Source organism: Lactuca virosa, chromosome 4 (genome assembly GCF_052849685.1).
Source record: "Lactuca virosa cultivar CGN04683 chromosome 4, Lactuca_virosa_CGN04683_v6, whole genome shotgun sequence".
NCBI lineage: Eukaryota > Viridiplantae > Streptophyta > Magnoliopsida > Asterales > Asteraceae > Lactuca > Lactuca virosa.
This window is the reverse complement of record NC_136429.1, coordinates 505,873,097-505,900,089: the sequence shown is the minus strand read 5'-3', so window position 1 is coordinate 505,900,089 and position 26,993 is coordinate 505,873,097.

Here is a 26,993-nt window from a genome sequence, read left to right as displayed (position 1 = left end):
TTGGTTGACAATGTGCCAGGTCGTAAGACGGTCGGGTGCAAATGGATCTTCAAGAAGAAGACCGACATGGATGGGAAAGTACACACTTATAAGGCGCGATTGCTTGCGAAGGGCTTTACTCAAACTCCATGAGTTGACTATGATGAGACCTTCTCACCAGTTGCGAAGATAAAGTCTATTAGGGTGATGCTAGCCATTGCTACATTTCATGACTATGAAATATGTCAAATGGATGTCAAAACCTCTTTCCTCAATGGGAAGTTGGCTGAGGATGTTTACATGAGTCAGCCAGAGGGTTTTGTCGATGCGAAGCATCCTAATAGAGTGTGTAAGCTTGAGAAATCCATTTATGGATTGAAACAAGCATCTCGCAGATGGAATCTTTGTTTTGATGAGAAAGTCAAAGAGTTTGGTTTTTTGCGAAGCAAGGACGAGTCATGTGTATATGTCAAAGCCAGTGGGAGTCTAGTTAGCTTCCTCATATTGTATGTCGATGGCATACTACTCATAGGAAACGACATCCCGACCCTACAGGAAGTTAAGTCCTGGCTTGGGAAGTGTTTCGCTATGAAGGACCTCGGAGAGGCTGCATATATTCTGGGAATAAGGATAGTGAGAAACATGAGTAAAAGACTAATAGGACTTAGTCAGAATACTTACGTGGACAAGGTACTAAAACGTTTTAGTATGGAGATTTCCAATAAAGGGGAGTTACCGATCCAAAGCAATGCCAAGTTAAGTAAGACTTAAAGCCCGAGTACCGAAGCCGAGATGGCAAAGATGATCCGAATACCTTACGCTTCCACAGTTTGCGCAATAAAGTATGCCATGACTTGTACTCGCCCTTATGTGACCTTCGCTTTGAGCATGGTCAACAAGATATCAGGGGAACCCTGGCAGAGCACATTGGACCGCAGTAAAGAATATGCTTAAGTACCTTCGGAGGACCAAGGAATGGTTTCTAGTCCTTGGTGGGAGTGATGACTAAAGGGTGCGAGGGTATAGTGACGCCAGTTTCCAAACAGACCGAGATAATTATCGATCTCAGTCAAGCTGGGTCTTTACCCTAAATGGAGGAGCAGTGACTTGGAAAAGTTCCAAGCAGGAGACCGTAACTGATTCAATGTGCGAATCAGAGTACATAACAGCAAGCGAAGCGTTAAAGGAGGTAATATGGTTGAAGAACTTCATCGGAGACCTTGGAGCTGTGCCAGCCATAAAGGAGTCTATGGATGTTTTCTGCGATAATGAAGGAGCGGTTGCCTAGACCAAGGAACCGAGGGATCATGGCAGATCTTGACATATCGACATTAAATATCATTTTATTAGACATCGGGTGGAAGAGGGACTCTTTCTAGTGAAGTGGGTATCGTCAGAAGATAACCCATCAAATCCCCTTACGAAGGGACTGAGTAGGGTTAAGCACTTGCAGCACGCTAGGAGCATTGGGCTGAAGGACGATATTAGTTTAGATTAGATAGTTTCGAAACGTGTAATAGATAAGTTATATTAACGTTTGATGATTAAATAAAATAGTATTATTTATAAGTAAGTTACTGTCTTATCTTAATTATTTACCTATTGTTTCACTTTGCATGTTTTGAATTCCTGAATAATAAGATTATTCGAACCGTCCACAGTCACTCATACTTTGGAAGTAAGTATGAAAGAAGACCGTCATGAATTGGTTGTAGACTGTCTAAAGTGTATTAGACATAGCAAGAGTTTTCTACAACGTTCATGAGTGCTTATGAATTGAGATTTGAGCATTGGATTAAACCCACACTTGCTGGTATCACTTCATGGAATTTATCACGAGTGATCACAAGACGATAATATTATATAGTCTTTAAACCTAGATATATGGTTTATTGTTTGCAAGTTGGTTGTGCATTGATAATGCGTAAACGCATCAGTAAGTTAATGTTATAAAACACATTGTTGTGCATAATTTGATGAGTGAATGGTAAATGCATATAAGTCGAAGTTTATCTATTCCTTTTATCCTAAGAGGATAAAAGCGATACCTGGGCCCCTCGATGATTTGGTTTCACTTATGTGTCGGGCCCGGTCAGGACTTAATTGATGTGTTCAATAAATTTCTATGTCAGACGAATCAGAGACCGAGAAACATACTGGTGGACAATAAGTATGACTATGTTCCATGTATTTGTCCGCACGATATCTAGAACAGAGGATTATACGATCCCTTATCTAAAGGACAGGTTATTGATAAGATCAGAGTTCGACATCGGCTTTCGAGAGCTACGATTGCTAATCGGATCCTGAAGTCGTACTTACATTTATAGTTATTAGACTTATCCAAGTGGGAGACTGTTGGATTAATGTCTAAGTCCATAACTATATTTGGTATGTACTTGACCCGGTTGTGCATGGTCCTTTTGGGTTGCCTTCACCAAAGCAACTGGACAGGATGATTTATGGAGAGAGAGGATATTATGGTTTATTAATATATTATAAGAATAATATATTAAAGGAGAAATCATATTGTTTAATTAATATTAGTCAATAATTAATTAAGAAATTGATTCTGTGGCTAAAAGAGATTAATTAAATAAAGGGGACTGAAACTGTTAATTATAAGATAATTGGTTTTGGGCTGTGAATCCTGATGGATATAAGGGGGACGGAATTTAGAGTGGAAGCCCACTCTAATTTCGTCTAAGGGGCCTTATTACAGAAGGTTCTTAAAGCTGCTTAGGGCCTAAGTTATCCAATTAGGGTTTTGACTGAAACCTTAACAGCTCAGCTATTTAAGGTACCACAGGGCTACAAATTTCGGCTACCAAGAGAAACCCTAGAGTTCCTATAGGCGAAATTGTGCCTCCTCCTCCTCCTCTCTTCTCAATAATCTTCTTGCCTTGGTGTTTGTAAGCCATTAGAGGTATTACATTTGTGATACTAAGCTCTTGAAGTTGAAGATTGTTGAATATTCTTTCTATTATCAAAAGGTAATCATATAACCTTGTATTAGATGTATATTTTGATTTTCATAGTATGCTAGATTAGGGTTTACAAGCTTTGGATAAATTTACATGTACAATAGAGAAACCTAGATCCAAAGCTTTAGGGTTTTGCATGTGCACATATGATGTTCTTTTGCTCAAAATCCCATCATATATATATATATATATATATATATATATATATATATATATATATATATATATATATATATATATATGTTTTTAATATTTTTGTTAATTAGTTTTGTATGATTTTAATTAGCTTGTATTTATTTTGAAAAAAATTAAATAGATTAGGAGAGATGAATAAAAGTAATTTCCATATGTTATGAGATTAAAACGATAGAAAAGAAAAGAAAGAGAAAAACTAATGTGATATTGACCTAACAAATGTGTTGGAAAAAACGGATACCCATCTTTACATGGAAAACACATTTTGTATTACTCTACGGAACTCATGACTTTTTTTGACCTATAGATATAGGGCGTGTTTGGCACGGAGCGTTTGAGAGCTTCTAGCTTCTAGCGTTTGACAAAACGCTCCATTTTTAACAGAAAGCCTTGTTTGACACTACAAACTTCTAGCGTTTAGTTTAAACAAAACGCTCCAAAATCCAAATGCTACTTCATGTAGCGTTTAACAAAACGCTACAAGCTACAAGCTACCCAATACAAGGTACCTGCTAATTTTGCAGAACACGCCCATAGAGTGAAAAGTAAAGCGACTTATTCTATCAACATAATCCAACCCATATTAACCGGTTGGTTTAAGATATTCAACCGGTTTAAGTTTAGGGATCAATATATTTAACATTTTTATTTAAATGAGTTAAGTTAGATCTGAAATTTCAATTTTAATCTCAACATATCAATCTGTTTAAATATAATTATAACCCCGCTTTGCGGGGTATGAATTTGTTAACAGTATAGAAAATAAAGGATTATTGATCAATTGTTTTGGTCGTTTGTGGTACGCTTTTTAGATTGAAACTACAATGTTGTATATTTTTTGAAAGAAAAAAGTTGTAATCATAACAAATGAGATGTATTTTGTTTTGCAAGGATTACTAAGATGTGTAGCTAATGAAGCTTTACATGGGTATTTAGACAAAATGATGTCTTCTATACGGGTGTTAACCATTATTTATGTTATTAGTTATAAAGTAATTAAATTTATTAAATGATCATGTGAATGGTGATATTATTATTATTATTATTATTATTATTATTATTATTATTATTCAGACCCTAATTCTTTATCCATCAATGCAACTACTTGCACTATATAGCCAATCTTTATGTATTTTCATTATTAATCTTCATCCCCAAACTCGATATAACTTTTGATGGTGTCAATAACACGTTTTGTTAAACACAAAGCGAACAGTATAAAAGTTCACGATTTCAGGTTATATCCAAAAATGGGTCCACCATTTTAGTTGTTAAACCTCAACAGAATCCTGGAACTCATGTTTTAGCTAGCCTTTTCACTTCCTGAGATTTTGAACACATAAATTTCAGAATCATCTTAAAATATATAATGTTATATATGATGTCAATTTTTATCCTTTTCAAATATGCATTTAACCACAAATCCAACATTTCAAATGGTTGTTATAAACATTCATCCTATTTCAGAACCTATAGGGAAAAAAACTACGCAAAAAAAGGGGTTGAAGTCTTTGATGGGGTACAAATTCTTCAGCCATAGGGTTATGTTTCGAAAAAAAATGTAGTTTTGTATGACCCATATTATTTCTAAAAGTTTAGGGTTAATGCAAGAAATAACAATGAACTTTCACTGATTTTTTTATTGTAGCACCCTACTTCCATTTCCTCTTATTACACCATTGTAATTTGAAAAATCAATCCAAATATTTTGCTAAAATGGGTAAGTTTTTCTAAAATAAGAAAAGTAAAATCAAAAGTAGAATGTCATTTAATTTGATATATTTTTCAATGAAAAAAGCATTAACAGGAGGAAACATAAGAATAAAAGTAAAATGGTATAATAAAAAAAGAAGAAATGAAAGTTGAATGCTATAACACAGAAATAAATCGAAGTACATTGCTATTTTTTGTGTTTAGAAAATTACTCTGTAATCCATTGAAAAAATTACGATATGGTTATAATTAAATTTAGCTTACATTGCAAAAACATATAAATAGTTAAAAAAAAAACCACAAACAAAGGGCCTTCTTGCATAATAGTGGTGTGTATATACTATGTACATACAAACCTTGAAGGCGAAAGCCATATGGACCTTGTGTCAGGTACCCTAACTTGCTTTTGTCTGCTGATTGCACTCGACAAACTATTCCACCGTGTGCTTCCTTCACTGTTATCCTAATTGAATAGAAATGAACACATTGCTTTTCAACCTTTTAAAAAATACATAATTTTTTATGATGACACAAATTATTATAAAATTAAATTCGTTTTAATGACATGGAATCAGAATGCAATTCCATTCCATACCCGTTGCAAATTAGAACGAAATTAACTTTTCTAGCCACACCGAGAGTAATGGATCGAATCCGACCGGTGACCGGCCTCCGTAACCTCCTTTGGAATACATCGAATCCGACGTAGCCACACCGCGAGTAATGGATCTTGAGCAGTAACCGTTACCAGAAGCCCCGTCGAACGACATAGTTGCGGAAGAGGAGCAGGAGCGAGGAATGATCTGCTTATTAAAAGAAGGCGTTGATGAAGAAAGAGTTGAGGAGTTCGTCGGAGGAAGCTTTGGTTACATGTTGAACGCTTAGGGAAAAGAGGGAAGTGAAAGCGGGCTTTTCTATTTTTTAGCTTTTCTTTTCCCGCTTGTTACTAAAGAACGCGCCTTTCATTAAAAATTATAAAACGACATGTTTAGATGACACCCATTTTATAAAAAGTGCCCTCTGTGTTTTTTTTTGAAACTAATTTTAGAGCACGCAAAAAATGTGCGTCCTAAATCCTTAAAATTTCTGGAGAGATGACATTATTTTTAGGTCACACACTTTTGCATATCATAAATTGTGTGTCATTAAAGGCCTTCTTTCTAGTGGTGTCTTAAAGTTACAGAATTCAATTCCAATCGTCCCTCCAACTGTTCCAACCTAAATGGAATAAATGAAAAAAGTAAGATTTCTCGTTTAATTGAAGAAATGTTAATCGATATCATATAAACCAAATTTGTCAACCACTACACTATTAATGCTACTTTCAGCCATTTTCATTCCAAAACTTTCCCATTGTGTATGTGGGGGGTTGTAAGGTGCCAGAAAGTGGATACTTTGTTGCTGGTAGTCATGGTGGTGGCAATCGTTTGATCGGTAAGACATGGTGGAAATAGGGTTACGATTGTTGTTGGTATAGGATGATTTTGTTGACTGATCGACATCTGAGGCTACAACGTTGATGCTATGAGCATTTTCGACAACATCCATTTGATGTCTAAGGGAATCAACGATTAAATAGCATCGGTGGTTTTAAATCAAAACAAAAAAAACATGAGAGAAAAGAAAGGGAAAGGACTGAAACCATTCAAGTTACATATGTTTAGAATTCGAAATCAAATTGGGAATATTTTGGGAAGAACAGGTCTCTTAAATTATCCAAAGATAGAACAAAAAAAACAATCAATACGCTTCCCAGAAGCTGGCATAATCCGAACATCATAATTGTGAATAATGCATAAACCCTAAATTCATAGCTTGGCAAAATTTCATAGAAAGAAATTAACCTTGAAGGTAGGCAAATTCCCAGCAACTACTCATCACTATATTCGACTTTTCTACAACCTAATCTGCATCAAAACACATAAATTTCAACTCCAACGGAAAAACTCAAACAAATTCCATGAAATTCAGTTACAAAAGCTCCATCGTCATATGAAGTTGAGTAGAAATCAACTAAAAAAAATGTCAAACAGAGAAAAGATCATATGATCAGACACATTGAGTGAAGAGCATATGAATAAAGTTGAAGATAAAGAAATTAACCTTGAAGCCAGGTTAAATCCCTAGCAACCACTCATCACAATATTCCTCTTTTCTACAACCTAGCCTGTATAAAAACACACAAATTTCAACTCAAATACAAAAACACAAAAAATTTCCATGCAATTCAACAACAAAATCTCCATCTTCATATGAAGTTGAGGAGAAATCAACCGAAAAAAATTGAACAGAGTGAAGAGCATATGATCAGACACATACCTGTACAGTTTAGACTTGAGGTCGGGTAATTACAACCCTCAATCAATTCTTCGTTTACCTCAAATTGAGATGTTATCCTTCGTTTGGGAAGGAGGCAATGTTTCTCGCCCAAAAGTTCTTTGGGTAAGTAGGCGGTCGTCGATTGATCCAAAAGATGATGGTGGGTGATAATAGATAGCTGAGGACAGTAAGCGGTGATGATGATGGAGGTAGATAAGGGAAACAGATCGGGTTAAGGGGAACCCATCGAAGAAGGTGAGTGGTGGAGAAGGTGGAGTAGACATCGAAAGTGTGAGGTTTAGAAGCTGGTGTTGGAGGCGGTGGATCGGTGAACATATTAAAGAAAATTTGGTTGGTTGAGCTAAAGCAATCCTATGTAGGAAGTAACTGGTGGAGACGGTCAGGTGGGGATATTTCAGAGAGGCGGTGTGGAAGGATCCTGAGGCGGTTACCATGGTAGAGTTAAAAAGAAACTCGGTAACATTGAAACGAAATAGAGTAATAGAAATCGACTCCTTATCGGTGGAGAAAACGGTGAAAGAAAGCCAAAACAACACGTTGACACAGAATATAGAAAATGGCAAAATATGAATCCCTAAAAGAAACATCCCAATATTGTAACCACAGACGTAGACGGAGGACGAATTTTGCCAAAAGCTTAGGAAGTTAGTGTAGGGTTTTAGTTCAAAAATATTTTCATAAACTAGAAAAATATAGCAACGGAAGACTTAAAATTTTGAAATAACATAAACATTTTATACCGAAGAAGGATCTTCTTACAAGTTATAGAAAGATTAAAACACCAACCATAGAAAGGATGAAGAAATAACAACCTTTGTTGTTCTTTGGATCCTCTTGGGAGGCTTGGAAGTTGATGAAGAATGTGGAACCTTTGAGACACCAACAATGACTCAACTTGATATAGATGTTAGTCCATAAAATCTTAAACCCTTAAGCTTTAAGTTCATAACCAATATGAACTTAAAGAGGTCATGAAGATGCAAGTAACTTCAAGAAAAGTTGAACAAGAGAGAGAGATAGAGAGAGACAGAGAGTAACCTCGTCTAAGGAGGTTACGGTTTTAAGAGGGAGGAATGAAGCAACACATTCAAGAATGCAAGCCTATAATTTATATTTTTTAAAAGTGAAGTGTTTAACCATTAGGTCCTTCCACTTTAGACAAGCATGTCCCTAAAGCTTACATGTCTCCCATGCTTGCACCATGCTTCATTTTTTTTAATAAACTAAGTGAAATGCAATACCTTTCTTCTTTCCATCAATTTCCGAAAATTGATTAAAAAAAAGGAAGTAATAAGTTTAAATTTTATAAAACCAAGTTTTATAAAATATAAACTTTGTCTTTTGAGTAAAAGACAAAAGTGTTTCAACTAGTCCAAAAAGTTGTGCATGACTTATTAATTCATACCATATGAATTATGTAATGTTACTGGCTAATGAAAATTATTATTTGCATGAAATAAATAATTTCCAATTTAATTATAAGAGTTTTATTGAATATTTATTAAAATCAATTTCTAATAAATAATCAATTATATCAAGTTGTTGTTAGTGTGACCCATTAGTATCATATGTTAAATAACAACACCACTTTAATATGACTCTTAAGCATACTAGACCTTTCAATCTCCCACTTGCGCAAGACTCATATTAGACTGATATAGACAATGGTAAACGTCTAGCAACATTTCACTGCCCCCAACAACATATGGCTTTGTGCCATTCTATCAACGCCTAATTCCCAAAAAGCTCAAAGCTACAATTGGTGTATAAGGTAAGTTTATCAGTTGTCCCTTTGCTACAGACATCATGTTGAACATAAGAGACGGATCACGATCAATCTCATTAGTTGCTCAACTTTTGATAAGGCTCCTTAGATGTCTCACTCTCAACACATAAGAGGAACAAATCGCATCTTGACTACATAAGCCTCTTGCATAGTTCACACCACATCTGAAAATGGCTTTTATAACTGCCTGGTTAAGGAACAACATTTGACCATATCAAAGCATAGTACTCCCTACACTTAAGTCCAACTATGTATCTCAGGTGTTAAGGATACAAAGATAGTACCTTTTTAATCAAGTGTCATTCATGATAACGATCCATGAGATGATCTTGATGCAGGTCAGTTCAATACTAGTTCTCTGACAAGTACCTATGAAACTTGATTACAACCGCTTGCGTACTTTCATCTAGTGAGAGTCAACCAATCTAATTCATATTTGTCTTAATTTATAACTACCCCCACAACCGACTATGAACTTTTAGAATAATAACATTATTCATGGATTAAAAATGTTAATATAGAACACAACAAGCGTTAATGTGTTGACTATATCCCAATATATCATAACATTATCTAACAGTTGTTGTTATAATGTTCCAATATCCAAATAGTAAATCCAAATCAAAATCCCATTTCTAGAATAATAAAGTCTTATAGCTGAAGTGTGAGCATTCATACTTAGCTTAAAAGAACGACTTTATCAATGGATCTGACAAAATTTAATTTGTGTGAATTATGTGAATACTATCATCTCCATACTTAACTTTACTCTAAGTATCGTTAAATATCTTGGAGAATATGATTGGTGTTCTTTCGTGACATAGAATCTCTTAGCTTGATTAAATATACTCTCGAAGTCACAAAGATTTCTATGTGATCCTTGAATGGCAGAAATCGACATAGTTTTTCAATGATCCCATTCATCCAATCATATTTGAATTCAACTTCTAAAGTAGGTATTCTTATTTTGTAATAGATTGTGTCATTATGTTTTGCTTGGACCTCATTCCAATAAAACTTACCTTTCATTCCATAATGAAGTCAAAATCAAATTATAATTCATAATTATTTATATCTGTTTAGAAATCAACATATTGTGTAGATCTTTCCACAAAGATCCTTTCTAAACTAATTGTCTCACATACATTCTCTTAGTTCTTCTAAAGTACTCTTAGAATGCTCTCTTAGAAACATCCCAAAAATTATGACCAAAAATTTCATTTTTTATTAATAAATAAAACCATAGTTATCAAAACCATCACATCAAAACATAAGTAATAGTATCTCATATCAAAACATCTATCAAAATATCAGAGTAAATATCCCAGGCTATAAACATAATGGTGTGTGCACTGCAGTCATCTCGAGCTCTTCCCCTTGCTACCAGAAGTACCTGAAACCAGAACTGAAAACTATACGCACGAAGCTTAGTGAGTCTCCCTAACTACCACATACCATCCACAATTCACATAAACATATCTTGGGCCCTGCCCCTGCTACATCGAGTCAAGCTCGGCATCGACTTTCCCGTGATCGGGCCCCACTTGACATGGAACCCTATTTAGCATCGGGCCCCGCCCGACATCGAGCCTCGCCCGACATCGAGAACATATTGTTAGAACCTGAAAGTGAACCTCTAGCAATCCTAACTCCTTATTCCGAAGTGTGTGAATTCTGAAATGAAGAAGTGGTCCGGAACCTGTCCGGACCTAGTAACTGTTGAATTAGATGTCTAAGCCCATAACTATTATTGATATGTACTTGACCCGAGAGTAGCATGGTTCATTTGGGTTGCATATCATCAGGACAATTTGTTAGGATGGACTTTTGAGAGAAGGTTATTTATGGTTTATTAATATATTATAAGTTATAATATATTAATATGAAATCATATGTTTTAATTAGTATCGATCAAGAATTAATTTGGAATTAATTTAGTGATCAAAAGAGACTAATTAAATCTATGGGGACTAATTATGATAATTAGTTATATTTATATGTGTTGGGCTTATGATCCATGTTGGACCAAGTTTATGTATGGATACATAAAGAGTTGGGCCACATGAACCATGGATCATAAAACCCATGGGTATGGATTATGGGTTATACCCATGACCCTTGGAATCCTACATATAAATAGGTTACTCCATAGCCAAAAACACCACTTTTTTTCTTAGAGAAATATGGAGGTGTTTTGGTGCATGGAATTCTCTCTCAAGAGCCACCTTTGTCCTAGGTGTGTTGTGATTCCATTTGAGGCATTTCATACTATTGGTGCTAAGCTCTTAAGGCCAAATACATCAAGACTTCAAGCCACATAAAAGGTATGTTTCCTTAACTAGTATATTATATGGTTTATGTCAAATGCATGCTAGTTATAGGTTTAATGCCTTGGAAACCATTTGCATGTATAATAGAGAAAACATAGATCCAAGGTATTTAGGGTTGTATCTGCACCATAGGATGTTGTTAGAATGCTCAAAACCCAACAGTGGTATCAGAGCTATGGGTTGTTTTCTATTATATTTGATGCAAATGTTTTTTTTTCAAGTTGAAGGAAAAAAAAAGAACAAAAAACATGAAGTTTGTCAAATTTTATGATAATTACTTGATTTTATGAAAAACTAATTATTTATAAAATTTGAGTCACTTTACTACAAGAGTTGAATTAGGTCAATTTATTAAAAGATAGAATGATATGATTATTTTATTTGTTTTAAAAGTTTGATCTAAATGGTTTTAAGGAGTTACAAATTTTGTCATAAAATTTTGGAACTCAAAAGTTTTTCTAAAGTTATGATCTTAAGAGTTTTGAAACTTCCATAAGTTATGGATGTGAAATGTCTCATTTATTAACTCTTTAGGTTATGAATTCCAAGAGTCTTCAAAGGATAATTGTCAAAGTTTCAAGATTTGTATTAGTTTATATGATTATCTAATTTCTTGAAAATTGTTGATGTGAATTATCTTTACTTATGAATTTAATCTAGATCATAGAAAAATTATTTGATTATTGTGTTAATTGGAATATTTGATCTTAATGGTTTTTATGAACTCCATAACTTGTCCTCAAGTTATGGAAAGTGAAGAGTTTTTCTTTTTAAAGTGTCATTAAGTCTCATAGGTTATGAAAATAGAAGAGTCACTATTTTTAATGTCATCATTAAATGATTTAATGTCTTCCATAACTTGTCCTCAAGTTATGGAACTTGATTTTTTTTTTCATTAAACGTTAATTAAACTCATAAGTTATGAAAAATACAAGAGTTTTGAAAGGTTTCAAAACTTGTCCTCAAGTTTTGGAATTTGTAAAGTTACCCCCCATGTATACTTTAATTCCAAACTAGACCTTAGAATTTTAAAAGTTTAAAATTCAACCCTTATCCTATTATTATAATTTTAATTATATAGATATGTATAAGATAAAGTCGTCTTACCATTAGTAGGCCTCATTCACGAAGCCGGTCTATAAGGGGGGGTATAAGGTTACTGCCTATAAAATGGCAGTTTAATGGGTGTCCACTCTCACTCACCGCTTCCTTGACCGGTGGAGGGTCGTTAGCCGAACAGGTAGGACAAGGACTATAATTCTCCCTTCATTATAAGTATAATGATAAATACTAAGTAACTAAACACTTATAAATTCCCAATCTTAGTTACTTAGGAAAATGTGAATAAGGTGCTAATCCATGAAATTACACTTTGCACTTTGTTTAAGCTGTTAGTTGAGCGCGCGTGGTTAACCGACACACTAACCTGGACTTAACAAGGTAGGCAAAGGGTAACTTAATGTTTATCATAGTATCGTTGGAGCGTGTGTGGTTAACCGGCACATCGATTGAGGGGTAAATATTAAGGGTACCAAGTATATTTGCATGGTTACTTCACACCTTGTTTTGTGATCCTCGGCATCCCAGTCACAAAACCTGAAGGGCACACTCGAGATTGAAACATGCCATTGAAAAGTTCAATGAATCTCAAAAGAATCTAGGAGTTTCAAAACCAATTAAAACCTAATAATACATTTCGTTTATCTTGGTGGAAATTGGTGAATCGTCATTCACGTACCTTCAAATATTTTATAGCTTGGATTACGGCATCCCTCTTCCAAGTTATAAAATAGTTTGTTGGGTCCTAGCCTTAATATATCATATTGGGTGTTATATTAAGGACTTAAATCAACTTTACGTGAATTTCACCCATTGTTGATGTCTGGTTTAGACAACAATGATCTTCCCAAACCAAGCTTTCCTAATGAATATGACTTCCTGAGTTTGGCTCATGGAAGTCATACTTCTCTTCCTCCACCTCCTCCAATTATTCTCCCAAACCCACAAGTTCAAGGTCACTCAAGCCGTAATGGCAAGCAAGGTCTATGTGTGATCACATCTTAGAGATGAAGTCACATATTGACAAGCCGGGAGAGTTGGGTGTCAAAGTCTTGAGAAAGTTGGATGTTCAATCACTTTCTAAGTCACATAGTGAGTTCCTTTGGGACTACTATGAAACAGACTATGACATGAACCTTAATGATCATATCTATTTGCTTGGTGCTGCTGAATCAGCAATGATTTGGAACGATAGTAAAGCAAATTTGATTAGAGGATCAACTTCCCAAAAACTTTATGGACAGTGACAATGGTGACACTGGAAATCCAGAAAAAGCATTCTCTTCCCAATGGAAAGGGATTGGCCATAGTCAACCCGGTTGACCAAATGGTAAAGAGAAAGGCTAAGTCTGAGATAGTCCCATTACCAAAGGGTCCATATGTTTATTTTGCCAAAGGAAGGGGCGTTGATTGCAAAACTGCCAAATTTACCTAAGGATGTGAAAGTCAATAAGTTTGACTCTACATCAGGTAGAGCCCATTATCTAACTCTGTTAAGTTCTATTCTGAGATCCTCATTACATGATGTGACTGGGTCACATGTTGATGTTTTAAGAATCAAAGAATAGAGAGAAATCTTAAAGGAAGTATATGTTGATTCTGATCGCGAAGGTGGATTTCGATCGCATCAGAATTTTGAGCAGTTGCTTAAGAAGTTATGATATATTGCTAAGGAATAGATAACAACAATTTTCCATGTGGATTGTAAGGATAAGTTTTTCCACAAAGTTTTAAAATAAAAGAAAACTTTTTAATTTTATTTATTTGAAGTATCCTTACAATGACATTTGTGGAAAATTGTTGCTTATATGATTCCACTGACAGCAATATTGGAAAATGGATATGATTCTTTCATTTGTGGTAGTGTCTAAATTTTCCAAATCAGGAAAGTTCCTCATCACCCAAGTTTCAATTGGACCGAAACTTGGAATCATGCAAGTTGAATAGTATGATGAATGAGAACTTTCAAGCATTGGAAAATCAAGACTAATTACTTGTTCACATGGATGTGTGAGTCAAGTGAAGGACTAAAGGGATCGAGTACACATTGTTGTGCACTGGTCATGTCCACCACAAAGCTTGTTAAGACTATTTGATTTACTAAAGTTTAGTAAATATGGTTATACTTACAAGTTTAAGTATAATTCTGAAACATTGGAAAAGTCTCAATGTATGGCAGAACGAATGGGAAGAATCAAATTAGGCAGAAAGATAAAAGTTTCTCAAATCTGAAAAGATGGGAGAGTACTTTAGTATCATGTTTGTGATCATCTTAATGATTTAGAAATCATATCACAATTAGTCCTCTAAAGGTCATCTTAGTGTATTCTTATGACTAAGAAGAGGAGTCATGAATTGTTGAAATGGTTAGATCAGGAAGATGAGTCATACTTCGTTCCAAAACAATTCTTAGAGTCATACTCGAAGATTGTAACTTGAGTGACATATCTTAAAGAAAGGTTTAAAACACTTGTCAAATGTAAGAGTAAAAGTGTCCTACTCTTGTACATTTGAAATTGGTAAGTTGTGATGTTTTGGATAAAACAAAGACCAACTAAGGCCAACTGTGTGAAGTGTTTGTCTTGATAAAGAATCCGCACTATCTCTTGAATATTTGGCAATATAGTCTTATATGTCAAGAGGATAGTGGGAGTCTTAAAGATCCTAAAAAGAATTTCAAGAACTAATCAAGAATAAAACCTGAGGTTCTTCACTAGCACACGACTTGAGGTTTATAACCTATCGTGTTGACATATTCTGTGCCCATTCCAGTTAAAGTTGGCTTTGCATAGGAGTTCTGAAAGTTCTCAATTGGTTGCATAACAACTTGGAAGCAATGGCAGGCCCTGTACTGCGAGGTGGAAAGAAGTTAAGATTGCATAAGTTCAGTTCATATGAGTTTGGATTTGTCATTATCCTTGTCTTGTGACTATGGTTTTGACGATTCACATGGATAAGAACACATACACCATAAAATCTAAGAGTCATAAGGTTTCTCTCCGATTCATGAAAATGATGGTGAGGAAACAATTCCACCAAGTAGATTTGAAGCAGATGGCAAAAGGTCTAAACAATTGAGACTATGATTACGACATCCCTTTTCATAGTTCTGAAATTGTTTAGACACACCTATGAGCTATCTAAGATAAGGTGTATAATTTTGATAAAGCCTTATCAAAGTAATCTAGTATCAGAAATCTGAACTTTAGTAAGAATGTCAATAAAGTATTGACTTCTAGAGGTCCAGCTGTTTTCTGGATACATGTCAAAGCTAGTGGGAGCATAAGTGTTATGCTAATAATCATCATGTTAGTGGGAGCATGATAATTATGATAAGTATTGCATATTAGCAATGTTAATTATAGAAAACAAAAGTTTCAATTCGTGAGGTTGCAGGGGTTGAAAAAGTTGTTTTGCTATACTTAAGGGAGAGGAAATTATACTTCATGTCAACTCTAAAAGGCCTAGAGTGGGATTTTAAGCTTAGATTGAGATTTTAATCATCTTTAGTCAAGAATATATATATGAATTTCATGTTGAATTGGTTCAACATAAGGAAAAACTCTGTATATTGTGTTCTCAAAATTCGATTATGATTACGGCATCCCTCTTCGTAGTCAAATTTTGGAAACATGGCAAATAAAAATATTGTAGCAAAAGACTGGTCTAGAATCATGTGTTTATGTGAGACATCATGAATCGTGTCCCATTTGCTTTGGGTACAAGATCGATTACATGTGCTATAATATTTATCCTTTCTGAATTTTCCAAATGCCTTGCGGCATTAAGGAGGAAAAGGTCTAGAATTGGATATGACTAAAATGATTAAGCAATTGTCGAGGAAAATCTGAGGTTTACCAAAGATTGGTTGCTCAGGGACAGTTGGAAGTGTAGTGCTAATTTTGGAAGGACCATATTGACATATTCTGAAAAGAGGCATCTCTTATTCAGAAGTGATAGTCAAAATGAGAATATGGAGTTGTCTCCATAGGTGGAAGTTATCTGTGTAAGATTAGAAAACTTAATGCAAGAAGCATGTCCAAAGCAATGTACTTTGAATATGAGACTTAGTTTCCATTGAGTTGATCTCCATTGGAACATCTTATAATGACTGTTGACAAGTCTTTGTGACTTTGTACATATTCATTACAGGAGGGTCAGGGCATACAAGTTTAAAATCTAAACAGATTTCGATAAATGATAGGAATTTGAAATTCTCACATTTTTCGATAAGGATTTGGGAGTGTGAAATTAGAATCATTGAAATTATGTTCAATTGGTTTATTTCACAAAGTAAGGATCATAGACAAACATAGAGTGCATACTTGGTGTATGGAAAAGCTATTGTTTAAGAAAAACATAGTGTACATGATTGGAGCATGGGACAACTAGTGTTTTTAATTCAAGTATAAAGTTGATAAAACCGAAACAATGAATAATGAGTAATCAGTATGGTGATAAATAAAAGTGTTTATTTATATTCATAGGGTTTGATACCATATTTGATTAATTTATTCTTATGTTTCACTTTGCATGTTTTGACTTCCAGAATAACTAAGTCGCTCTTCCTGAATGATTAAGTTATTCAAACCATCCACAGTCGGTCATATGTTGGAAGTAGATATGAATCAAGACTGTCATGGGTTGGTTTGTAGAGGTCCAAGTTGGTGGACAAAGTGGTGCTACAACACTCATGAGTGCTAGTAAGTTCTGAGTATTGGATTCAACCCGCGCTCATTTGAATCACTTCATGGATTTTATCACGAGTGATCATGAGACGATAATATCTTATATTCTTCAAACCTAGAGATATGAGTTGTTACTATGAGTTGGTTATACATTGATTGCACGAAAACGCATTTGGTAACTCGATGTTATAAAACATGCCTTTGTGTATGATTCAACAAGTAGTAGAACAAGCCATATGAGTCGAAGTTTATCCATTCCTTTTACCTTCTGGATAAAAGCGATATCCGTGGGCCCCTCGATGATTTAGCGATGACACATGTGAGTGCTTGGCCAAGCCAGGACTGATTTGATTTGTTCAATCAGTCAGTCATCATAAATCGAAAATCGGGAAACAACAAATGGACAGAGAGAATGATTATTATCCATGTCTCAGTCCATATGATATCTAGAATGGAGGAATATATGATCCCTTATCTAATGGACGCGTCATTGATTTGTTCAGAGTTCGACAGCGACTTTAACAGCTACGATTGCTAGTCGGGTTATGAAGTCGTACTTGCAATAATAGTTTTAGACTTATCAAAGTGGGAGACTGTTGGATTAGATGTCTAAGCCCATAACTATTATTGGTATGTACTTGACCCGAGAGTAGCATGGTACATTTGGGTTGCATATCATCAGGACAATTTGTTAGGATGGACTTTTGAGAGAAGGTTATTTATGGTTTATTAATATATTATAAGTTATAATATATTAATATGAAATCATATGTTTTAATTAGTATCGATCAAGAATTAATTTGGAATTAATTTAGTGATCAAAAGAGACTAATTAAATCTATGGGGTCTAATTATGATAATTAGTTATATTTATATGTGTTGGGCTTATGATCCATGTTGGACCAAGTTTATGTATGGATACAGAAAGAGTTGGGCCACATGAACCATGGATCATAAAACCCATGGGTATGGATTATGGGTTATACCAATGACCCTTGGAATCCTACATATAAATAGGTTACTCCATAGCCAAAATCACCACTTCTTTTCTTAGAGAAATATGGAGGTGTTTTGGTGCATGGAATTCTCTCTCAAGAGCCACCTTTGTCCTAGGTGTGTTGTGATTCCATTTGAGGCATTTCATACTATTGGTGCTAAGCTCTTAAGGCCAAAATACATCAAGACTTCAAGCCACATAAAAGGTATGTTTCCGTAACTAGTATATTATATGGTTTATCTCAAATGCATGCTAGTTATAGGTTTAATGCCTTGGAAACCATTTGCATGTATAATAGAGAAAACATAGATCCAAGGTATTTAGGGTTGTATCTGCACCATAGGATGTTGTAGTATACTAAAACCCAATAGTAACTAGATGAGAAGAATGAAGGAATTCCGGAGCTGTCCCTCTCGTCCATAATGAATACTGATCCGGAACTAACCTTCGTGTCCGGAATGATGCTGGTCCGGAATGAAGTTATTTTGTCTTTTGTGCATTTATTAGATTTGTCTTGTTATCGATGTAACGTTTCATAGGACTTAGTCTAAAGTTGTATTTGGACAATCAGAATGTCAGACTGATCTCTTTTGTCCGGTCCTATGTAAACACTTGGGTTAATTCGCTGTAACATTCACTCCTATATAAAGAAGCATTCAATACAATTCAACTACAGATCTTTCACTCACTTTTTAGCGTTTACTCTAAGCATATTCAAACATTCTTCTTGTTCTTCATTTATTAGATTTACCTTGATCATTTACTCTTATTCTTCATTTAATGGCTTGATCATTTGTTGAACATATTATCTAAGACTTGAATGGTCTTTCCAGCCTTGACTTGAACATCTTTTAGTAAGCAGACATTGATCTTAAGCATTCACTCAAGGTTTGAGTTTTCAAACCTTGTCCCTGCGCATCGATCTTGTTCTCACAATTGGTATCAGAGCTTCTATGGTTGTCCTTTGAATCCATAAAGATCAGATTATTGTTGACTTTAAATTGACTTGGTATTTCAATCATTTCTGTATCAAGGATAAAAGTTCTTCTATTTACCACTTTAGCTTAAAGATATCTTAACTTCAATGGCTGCTTCTAATTCTCAACAAATGATTTCAATGCAAATCGCAAATAGTGTGGATGGCCCTACCCGTGCCCCATTGCTAGTTGTGGAAGAATATGATCACTGGAAAGTTAGAATGGAAAGATTTCTAATTGGAAAAGAAAAAGGTGAAGAAATATGGAGATCCGTCACTGAAGGTCCTCATGTTCCTATAAGAACAGTTGTAAGAGATGCAGCTGCTCAGCTCATGCGAGAAGATGAAACTCGACCAGCTCCTCTGACTGCAGATGATATCGAAAAGCTTCATGCTGACCAAGTTGCTTTCTCTGAAATGGTGTTTGGTGTTCCTCCTTCACTCTTTCAGCACATTAAGTTGTGTAAATCTGCCAAAGAGATTTGGGACACTCTTCAGGACCTTATTGAAGGTTCAGAAAACATGAAGGACAAGCGCCTCACCTCAGTTGTCAATGACTTCGATACCTTCACTACTACTCCAGATGAATCTGTGGCTTCTGCTTCCAGCCGTTACCGAATCATTGTCAACAACATGACTGCTTATGGGATTGACCGAACTCCTTTGGAGTACAATCTCAAATTTATAAACAGTCTCGGCAAAGGATGGGGAAATGTGAAATCTTGTCTCCAAAGCAATGGATCCTTGAAAAAGTTAAAGCTCTATCAACTTTTTGATGAACTTCAAGGACATGAGTCATGTTGCTCAAAACATAAGGGAACTCTCCCGAGTTCCTCTTGCCCTTGTCAGTTCCTTTGAACCAACCATTCCGAACTCATCTACTTCGGATCCCTTCAATCCCATTATTCCTTTGGTTCAAACATCTGCACCTACCTTACCCGCACAAAACTACTCTGTTGATGAATTCGAAGCCATGAACGCTGATCTCCGTTTCCAACAGGAGTTTGCCCTACTATCAATGAAGTACAATCGTCCGATAAATTCCTCTTTCAAACCATACCAAAACCAATTCAATGCTCCTCACCATAATAATCCTCACCATAGCAATCCTCAACCTCACTCAGCTTCGGAACTTAAACCAACTTCCCAAAACCCTCCAGCATACAAACGAAACATTTTTAAACCAAACACTACTCCTGAATCCTCTCAGAGTTCCAAATCGGACAAACCAAAAAATGTGTGTCATAAGTGTGGACATGCAAATCATTTTTCTAAAGATTGCCTGGCAGAAGTTCAGTCGAAACCAAAAATCAAGGATTCTGCTTACTACGCTCAAAAAGCACAAGAAATGGCTGACAGCGAAAAAGCCTTTGTAACCACAGTCTCAAGAGATGTTGAAGGGTATTGGTCATCCGGAGATGATGATGATGACATGGAAACTAGAAGAAACATGTGTCTGATGGCGAGACAAACCGTTGAATGTGATGAAGGTTATTGGTCTTCAGGGTCAGAAGACAAAGATGATGTTGCTGAACCTCACTACTGCTATATGGCTACAAATGATCCACCCGGTCGAAGCATCGTTCAACAGGTAAAATCTATGATCTCTAATAATAATTTTGATTTATCTCTTTGTGAACCTTATCTGACCCAAATCCAAACAGATATGAAGACCATTTATAAAGCCTATGAGTCTGCCATAGAAGACAACGAGAAGAAGGACTGTGAACTGAATCGTCTTAGGTTACGTTTTGAGGATAAAAAATGAAAAATCAAGTCATTAGAGCATGAGCTTGTAATGTCAAACGATGAATGTATCATTTTGAAAGATAAATGTGAAATCAGTTATTCTGAACGAAATGTTTTGATTGCTGATAACAAACATCTCAATGCAAAAATAGATGCCTTGCATAATTCAGTAGACATGCTTGAAGCTGACAATCGGATGACTCATAATTTTCGTCATCCATGGTCTAAAGCACCTGGTCTCGGAAGCGAGTTTCCGAAACCAATTGTTAGTCCCTTGAAGGAATTGCAAAATTTGACATTCATGGGAGAGGTTCCGAATATCAAACATTCGGACACCCCTGTTTCTCCATTGTCTCCACTTCCTGAGACTACAGACCATTTTGAGTCACTAATTCCTGAGTTCAAACCAATAGTTGTCAAGTGTCCTGATTCCACGCCTCTTCCGCCTCTGACAAACCTGGACCTGAATCGGACCATGGATGCTCATCATAGTCTCAATAATTGTGTTGATTATGTCCCCAAAAGTCATCACGCAAACAATTGTGTGATTGAAGAAATCAATCCTGTGACAACTGAATCCACTGCCTCTGAGGTTGTATGGGCATCCTTAGATGATAAAGTTGAAGTCTCAAGCTGTGTGTCCTCTGATTCATGCGAATCGGATTCCTTAGTAGTTTCAAAAGCTAAATTGGTCCCCTTTACTCCCGAGTTTAGGAATCCATCCGAAGGACAAACCTCGAAATCCTCACCTCATCCTAAAAGAAAACCAATGTTGAATAGGAAGGATATTGTAGATCCCAAAATAGAAGCTCGAAATGCCCACAAAAAGGAAGTTAAGACTAGACAAAATTCCAGGTTCCTTGCCAACTCTAAATCAAGTTCATCCCGGAATTCGAAAAGCACCAACTCATAGTCAAAATTCCTTTGTCCCTACAAGGATCCTCAAAAGACCTTCCGGACCTCTTGCTTATGTAGAATCTAAGAAAGTCATTAGATCTACTCCGTCTCAGGCTCATGTCACTGCCGAGACCATTCAAAACACTTCACAAGGACCTCAGACTGTTTCATCTACTTTTATTGCAAAATCTGATGGCACAATTTTAAAACCAAATCTTTCAAAAACCAATGTGTCATCAAGAAAATCCACAAATACAAAGAAAACTTCTTCAAAATCTTCTAAGAAAAATCTTGTGTGGAAAGTCATAACTCCCATTGATGAAACAATAATTCCGGAGGTAACAGAAATTACCAACACTCTGGAAGTCCAAGGTCCGAAGCAAACTGTTTCGGAATCTCAAGTCATTGAATAGGACTACTGGATAGATGAAAAGACACTTGGCTTCTGTCTGTTTTCAAAGACTTCAAAAAATCAAAGTTCCAACCAAAGTCACAAAGTTGTTCCTAAGTCACAATCAAAGTCCAATGCCCGTGCCTACGTCCGAAAGTCTAATCCGGAGCCTAAAAACTCCACTACCCACTAATTTTGCAGGAACTTTGTGCTTCAGAGCAAGAAACAATATGGTATATTGATAGTGCTTGCTCCATGCACATGACGAGGCAAAAAGAGTTTCTGCGAGATTTAAAGCTTACTCCAAATGCTGGTTATGTGACATATGGCAATAACTGTAACTCCCCAATCTGCTTGTGTATCAATCAGATCTGTTTGATGGTGCGGAATCACAATCAAACGGATGATGCCAGATCAAATGAAGAAGAAGGAGAAGAAGAAGATGATGAATCTTGTATGAATTGATATGAATTAAGATCCAGATACAAGATTCACACACACACTAACACACACTAAAGCTCCTCCCTTCTCTCTCACTTTCTCTCTCTAGAACACCTTGGGTTTCACACAATTAAGCTCTCCTCAACTATCCACCCACATGCACTCCTCACCATATATATATGAGACATGGGCCGTGAACAGGTTCACGGCTGTAAACCTGTTCACGGCCGTAAACACAACCGTAAACACGTATATGACCGTAAACACCAAGCTGTTTACGGACCAAGACACAAAAATACATTTTCCTAGAAAAGTAAAGTATAAACCATATTTTTGACCCAACAATCTGCCCCTTGATTTATAGCTTTCTTTTCTAATTAACCTAACAAGCTCCCCCTAAAAAGTAGCTGGCTTTTCTTGTTAATCTTCATTGGGAGCTTGGCCTCAGCATTAATCTTCCAATTCTTCATAACTTCAAGATGAACTTGATGAATCTTCAATAAATGACTTCATCTTGAGCACTTGGGCTTTTCTTCAGAATTTAGCATTGAACGCACGTTGGGTGAGGAGGCTTCTTGAAAAAATTCTTGAAAATTTCGCTTTCAGCTTGAGACTCTTCAGAGAGAATAGAGAACGAAACTTCTGGATCACTTCAGCAGGTACAAGATAGCAGCAAATTGATTGAGGAGGCTTCAATGCTATCTGTCGCATAATCTTCAAGAACAACTTGACCTTGCTTCTGGGGTTGAAGGATTGAATGTTGGAAGAATAATCTTCATTTCTTGCTCCTTAGAATGAGAATTCTTCGATGCTCACGGATGAAGCCTTGGCTCAGAAATTTTTGATTCAGTCTCCATGAGTCTCATCTACATCTGAATTCACTTTTCAAGACAAAACAAAACTAAAAGAAAACTTAGCACACAATATTTGTGGATTTTTTTATATTTTTTGAAAACGAAATAAAACAGAATTAACACTATTTTCGGATTTTTTTAACTTTCTGATTTTTGTTTGGTTTTTTAAATTTTTAATTCTTCCCATATATATATATATATATATATATATATATATATATATATATATATATGTATATATATATATATATATATATATATATATATATATATATATATGTATATATATATATATATATATGTATATATAAATTAGATGAAAACTATGAACAAATTTAACAAAAACAATAAATAAAAGCTAACTTTAAGAGTGATTTGGGATCAAAGTTTTTTAGACAACCTTTATCCGTTTATCAGTACCTCTCCCTTCATGAATAGATCTGGTCAATCGTCGGTATTGTGGTCCACGTAAACACGAGAGATTGTGACAAAATTAGGACATACTACAAGATGAGTAAACAATTATTAAGGAAGAAGTCAGATTTAGAATGCATATGTTATACACTCAGGTCATATCTCTTCCAATCATGCAGAAAGTGAAACATATGACTAACTAGAGTTTCGAGGGATTGAGAAATAGAAGGTTGCATATGTTGTGTACCAGGTCGGATGGTAAATCACGCAAAGGAGACAACATATGACTAACATGTAGAAAGAATTGCATAGATAGAGGATGCAGAGAAATAGAGTTGCATATGTTGCATTCCAGGTCAGATCTCTTCCAATCAGTAGAGGAAGCAACATATGACTAACAGATAGAAAGAAAGAAAATAATTTTCTACAGACCTACTTTATCGGAATTACCCACTCGCCCCATCAATACCGGAATTAAGGACATAGTCCGTACATCGAGGAAGAGTTAAACCACGGTTCTAGATACGGACTACTTTGGTGTGACCGGTGGATCCTCATGTATATCTCCCTGCTCAACCTATCTGAGCATCGTATTGTCATGCTAAATGGATCTATCTAGGTCAAGATTTTTCAAGTCTCTAGATTCCTTAAGTTCATGTATGCCTAGTCAAGTCCATTTTAAATCTTTCGTGCCTACCAGCGCATCGAACACAGAGCCTAGACAATTCAGATTCAGTCCCTTACACAGATTCATATTGCCTGTTATCACATGATAATATCACTTCCCAACACATCACCTGCAAGCACATTCCATAACCAACATATTTTTGGATTTTCTGATTTTCTAATGTTTTTTTTTAAATTTTCTAATTTTTGTTTTGTTTTTATTTCTCCCCCTAAATTTGTGCATAGGAGAGAAACGAAAGTAAATGCACAAATTTAAACTATCCTAAAACAAAAATTAGTCTTTAAAGCGAATCAGCTTAAGAAAAACTCAGGAGTATCGAGAAGAAAACTCAAACCTTAGGCCACCAATTGAATTTTCATCAAGAAGGTCTGAGAACAGCACGCTAAATCTCAGAACAGATCCGAAAATTCTTCACATCGTTAAGCACAAACCCCATGTGTGATCCCTTCCTTTCTTCCCTTCCTGCAAAGGACACATACTCTCAAACAATGTTCTGAGTGTTGTACAGTTGAGAGATGCCTCCTATCATGTGCCTGGAACAGCCACTACCAACAAACCGAAGTTTGATGATATGCCTCTATAGCTGCTCCATCACAGAGTGGGATCAGTTGGTCTTTGGATCCCAGTCCATTTTGAAACTGGGTTGACCTTTGTCATCCTTGCACGGTATTCTCTCCCATGACATATCATGTTTATCACAAACAGAAGATGAAGAAACGTTAGAAGCATTAGGAGATTTGGGAGATTGAACCTTTGGTACCCATCTATAGTTAGGTTTAACCCATTTATTTTTCGATCCGATGGGTGCCACAGTACTTGCTTTTGAACTTGAGGTCTGCTGTCGAGATGACTTTGACCTAGCTGGTTTTGGTTTCGTTGGAGCATTTCTTGAAATTGGCTTCTGGGCCGGCATTCCCTTGTTGCCCTTGGGAGATGATTTCTTGGCCTTGGGAGTTTGATTTTTCGCCTTTTGCGCTTTCCAGTCGCCATTGTCTGAACGTGACCTTGAGGGATTTCTTTTGGAAAATCTCCCTCTTGGTGCGTTCTGCCACCCTTGTGCATAGTAGGGAACGTATGCGCGATTTGGACAGTTTCGGGCATCCACAGTGAAAACATGTCTTTTTCTTCACTGGGAAGTTGTTTCTTCCTGCCCCTGGTGGCGTATCTTTGCCTTGTCGCTGGTTGTTTCCATATCCACACTTGCAACAGGCACTCTGTTTAACTGGAATTGGTGGCCTGTATTTCTCAACCGCAGGTTTTTTAGAAGTAACTGAGTTAGAAGCAACAGATTTAGAGTTCAAGGGGTCGTTTGTTTGTTCAGTAGTTTTCTCCTTGTTCTCATCCTCTACTAATTTACCTGCACATGAAGTAGAATCATTAGTATCTTTCATCTTAACACCCTCAGTTGCCTGTTCAGCAGCTGGTTTACCATATACCATATATGGTTCTCTATCAATCTCTTCATGAGTCAACAGAGTAACATAATATGAATGATTAAATGGAGGAGGGACTCTCTCATATCCTATACATACTTGTTTTTGGTCTCTCCATTGCGTTTGTTCTTCAATTATTTTTGCAACCAATTCACTTGACCCATCGAATTTTTTAAAATTAAAATCAACATTTTCAAAACGTATTTTCAATGTGTCATGTTCTTTGGTGACAGCAGCAAGTTTGTTTTTAATGTGATCATAATTTACACACTTGTTGCTGTAATCTTCTTGCAATTTCCTGAAGTCCTTAGTTTTGGCTTCTAATTTTTCTTTTAAGGGTTTTTGTTCTTTCCTAATGGTATATCTCTCATATTTTAGATCCTCATTTTCTCTCTTAATCAACTCGATTTGGTCACACAAAAATTTAATAGTAGTTTCACAAGATTGAGAACAAGAAACTTTAGTGACCAGGATGTTTGAGGAATTCATTTTCGAAAAAAATATGCCCTTTGACTAAAAACTCAAAAGTCAACCTTAAAAGTCAAGCTTAAAAAGTCAAACTTAAAAGTTAAACTTAAAAGTCACACTTAAAAAGTCAAACTTAAAAAGTCAAACTTAAAAGTCAAACCGAAAAGCTAAAATTGAAAATTTAAAGGTTAAACGAGAAACTCAAAGGTTAAACTTTAAAAGTCAAAGTCAAAATTTTAAGTAAAAAGTCCAAATTAAACGTCAAAAATTAAAAAATAAAATTTTTGGGTTGAAAATGGAATTTAAAACTAGAAGCAAATTGATTTTTGGGTTAAAAATGTCAAAATTGCGAAAATAGGTGCGAAAGGGAGTGCTTTTGAATTAAAATTGGAAGGAAAAGAACGTGAGGCAAGCTGGTTCACTTGGAAATGCAGAGGGTTGAGTAGGGAGGAGACCCAGGTTCGATTCCTGGCACCTCCAAAAATCTGCCCTTTTTTTTAATAGAAGCACGCCTGCGATGATGCTGAGATGCGAAGTGATGCGATGCGAAGCGAGGACGAAAATGAAGTGAAGCCGCACCGTAAATGTCCGAAGCGAGGCTGGGAACCAAT